At 42.8% G+C, this 4,101-nt stretch overlaps 1 non-coding gene across 1 annotated transcript; it reads left to right on the forward strand.

Annotated features, from left to right (window-relative positions):
* The first annotated feature begins 217 nt into the window (after positions 1-217).
* Trnat-ugu (transfer RNA threonine (anticodon UGU)) lies at positions 218-292 on the forward strand. Its single transcript has one exon. It is a non-coding gene; the product is annotated as a tRNA-Thr (tRNA).
* The last annotated feature ends 3,809 nt before the right edge of the window (positions 293-4,101 follow it).

A 4,101-nucleotide genomic window follows, 5' to 3' on the forward strand; every position in this document is an offset into this window, starting at 1 on the left:
GCGGGGGTGAGGGGGGGGGGGGAAAGGTCTTGTGCGAACGCACATGCTATGCCCGAACTCGTACGGGACTTGGTGGATTAATCTGCCACGAGTAATGAGCATGATGGGCAAACTTCTATTAGGCGCACTACGAATGTAGTGGGGTGGACATGTTGGGAATGTGGGTCTCACGGGGAGCGTGATAGGGATAAGTCCCTGCAGGCGCAATATCCTCTGTGCCCTCGGTGGCTCAAATGGATAGAGCGTCCGCCCTGTAAGCAGGAGATCCTGGGTTCGAGTCCCGGTCGGGGCACACATTTTCAACGTGTCCCCAATGAAGTATATCAATGCCTGTTTGAAGTTAGGGTGTCGACTTAATTATCATTTCATTCTAGCGAAACTGCATGGTAATCACCGACAACTGTTATTTCGGGAACAGATACTACTCTCTTGGTAATCCCACGCACACTGAAAATTTGTGTGTTAGTCTTGTGATTCGATCTGTTGTGCGGCAATTCACGAACAGCTTTCAAGGAGTGTTTTCAACTGGATAACGCTCACCCACATATCGCTGTTGTCAGCCGCAATGTTCTACTGGGTACCGATATATTGCCTTGCCGTGCTCGATCGCCAGACCTGTCAACAAAAAAATGGTTCAAGTTGCTCTGAGCACTATGGGACTTAACTTCTGAGGTCATCAGTCCCCTAGAACTTAGAACTACTTAAACCTAACTAACCTAAGAACAACACACATCTATGCCCGAAGTACGGTTCGAACCTGTCTCCGTAGCGGTCGCGCGGTTCCAGACTGTAGCGCCTAACAGCTCGGCCACACCGGCCGGCATCTGTCTACAATTGAGCGATATGGGACAGCATCGGATGACCGTCCCTGTATTGACTGACCAAGTTCAACAGGCATGGAACTCCATTCCAGAAACGGACTTGTACAACACATTGCATGCACGTTTGGATGCTTGCATTCAATATTCTGGCGGTTACACTGGTTATTAATGTACAAGAATTCCATGTTTAAAATGGCTTATCTCGAACTTACATTAACCTGTGATCTTGCAATTTTAATCACTTAAATATGTTACCTAGACAAATGTATTCCCGTACTTTCAATGCTCTAAATTAATTATTTCTTTGGTGTTGTGATTTCTTCCCATCGGTGTATCATTAGCTCCTAACGCTTGTGCACTTACTGGAAGACATCTAATTGGGTATTAGATAATGCACGTGGAAGCAGCATCACTGATGCACACATTATTCAGCACAAATAATACAGAGCTGAATGATTTATGTTGTTTCGCAACTCTTTCATATTTTTTATTTAATCCTGCTATGTTATTTATATCATCTTTGGTCTGGCAATGTCATATCTTGCTGAGCCTTAATTGTATTTACCTAAAACCACACTGATGGGAGCAAGGTATTTCTGCTTCATTTTCGCAAAAAAGCTGCAGTGTCTCTCAAGCAGCCGTAATGAAGTCATTTTCCCGCCTAGACTGTTTAGCCTGAAAGCATGGCCTGTTCGTTAAAGTGCCTCGTAGAGGCCCAACAAGCCCCTTCACTTATTCTGATAAACACCAGTACCAGGCCTTCAAACCTAGCCTCTCCTGCATGTTTGGTGTCGTAAAGAGGTCTCCCTGCCTAAATTTCGGCCAACCACGAGCCATCCTTCCTCATTCGGGCCACTTGCCAGAACAGTAAGCTGTTCACGCGGCAGTTTTTCCCGGCCTTATTGGCCAGAATGGCGAGCGTCACTTTCACACTCACGAAGTCGCTTCTCCACTTTCAACACGAGAGAGCGGCTATCGATGGGTAAGCATGTGTTCCTAGTGGACTCAGTTTCAGACTGAATCGCGATGCGTCTTGTAAGTTAAGAATTCAACAAATTTGAAACCATCACCGCTTTCTTGTTATCCTATCTATTATTACCCCAACTTTTTATCCTTTTGTGTCTGAAATTCACTGGATTTTGAGCTGCGTTCGGCTCAACACCCGTGCCTTTGTACGTTATTTAGGGCTCGTGCATGTGGAGATATTTCTTAAGACATTAGGTAAGTAAGTTCATCCGCTTTTCATCCATTTCCTTCACCTTCAGTGAATTTTAAATTTGATTCAGAATTCCGCGAGTGAAATGAATATTTCTAGAACCGTTTATGTTCACGAGACATGATCTTGTTGCTTTGTTACTGAGCGTAGGACCACGTAGTAAGCGGCTGGCCGCAATATTGCTTAATAGCATTAATTCTTTGCGGCTGAGGAACCCATCATTTTCACAGTAGTAAGTTGCAGATCAAGTGATGAATGCTCCAGAGATTACCTAACATGCAGGAGGGATCTTCTGTTGCTATTTTTCCTTCCCTGTACTGAGTTATTTCCTGGTTTACCTATCCTCGCGGGTCACTAACGTAATTTTCTACTTGTAATGGAATTGCTCCATCATGCTCTCCTTTTTCCTACCCGTTTCCAAACTGAGACTCTTAACCGTTGAAGTTCACGCAGGTGTAATGGTAAATTGTGGTAGGCTAATCATGTCCCTTTTGTATTTAACAATGAGATCGACTGTAATAAACCAACGTTGGAAATGCCTTGTTTTAATAATATTTAATCCCAACAAAATCGTAGATGAAACGCACAAGATGACAAAGAACCTGCCATGGCCTCTGTAAGGGGAACAAATAAGTTCATAAAAAAAGAGCATTATCTTCCGTACGGTCGCCACGGAACAGGCGTTGCCGCAGTGCTGCCGTCTTGCTAAATTAAACCTAGAGGCCAGGGCTTTACGTTTCAGCATCCGTTCCACTACTGCATATACGAAACACTAGCTGAATATTGTTCCTTATAATAACGGAGGCATCTTGTCTAATTGCTAGACACAAAATAAAATTCCGCTTAACGTGGTGAAAGAGGATACTTGCATTTGGAAGGTTATAATTTGCATTTATGGCTTGAAGTCATTCTATGGAGACAATCTTCCTTATCCGCCCCCTGTATATCGACCTTTATGGCGAAAAGTTATTGTTTAAGAATCGTAACATTTCCCACTAGCTTTGTTGAAATAATAATCCTAGCAAAATACTACTTCACACACCCAGACATGTCTTTTAGGTACTTTAAAGATCGTTGGTTGGGTCGTTGAGGAATCATAGAATGGCTTACACTCTCACCAGACTTAAGACCTTAGGACGATTATTACATCTACATCATCGTGATTACTCTACTATTCACAATAAAGTGCCTGGCAGAGGGTTCAGTGAACCACCTTCAAACTGTCTCTCTACCGATTCATTCTCGAACGGCACGCGGGAAAAACGAGCATTTAAATATTTCTGTGCGAGCCCCGATTTCTCTTATTTTATCGTGATTATCATTTTTCCCTATGTAGGTGGGTGGCAACAGAATGTTTTCGCAATCGAGAGAGAAAACTGGTGATTGAAATTTCATGAGAAGATTCCGTCGCAACGAAAAACACCTTCGTTTTAATGATTGCCACTCCAATTCACGTATCATGTCTGTGACACTATCTCCCCTATTTCGCGATAATACAAAACGAGCTGACCTTCTTTGTTCTTTTTCAATGTCATCCGTCAGTCCCACCTGATGCGGATCCCACACCACACAGCAGTACTCCAGAATAGGGCGGACAAGCGTGGTGTAAGCAGTCTCTTTAATAGACCTGTTGCACCTTCTAAGTGTTCTGCCAATGAATCGCAGTCTTCGGTTTGCTCTACCCACAATATTATCTACGTGAGCGTTCCAATTTAGATTATTTGTAATTGTAATCCCTAGGTGTGTAGTAATTTACAGCCTTCAGATTTGTGTGACTTATCGCGTAATCGAAATTTAGCTGATTTCTTTTAGTACTCACGTGAATAACTTCACACTTTTCCTTACTCGGGGTCAATTGCCACTTTTCGCACCATACATATATCTTATCTAAAACATTTTGTAATTCGTTTTTGTCATCTGATGACTTTACAAGACGGTAAATGACAGCATCATCTCCAAACAATTTAAGACGGCTACTCAGATTGTCTTGTATGTCGTTAATATAGATCAGGAACAATAGAGGACATATAACACTTCCTTTGGGAACGCCGGATATTACATCTG

Source organism: Schistocerca cancellata, chromosome 7, assembly GCF_023864275.1.
Source record: "Schistocerca cancellata isolate TAMUIC-IGC-003103 chromosome 7, iqSchCanc2.1, whole genome shotgun sequence".
In the NCBI taxonomy this organism is placed as follows: Eukaryota; Metazoa; Arthropoda; class Insecta; order Orthoptera; family Acrididae; genus Schistocerca; species Schistocerca cancellata.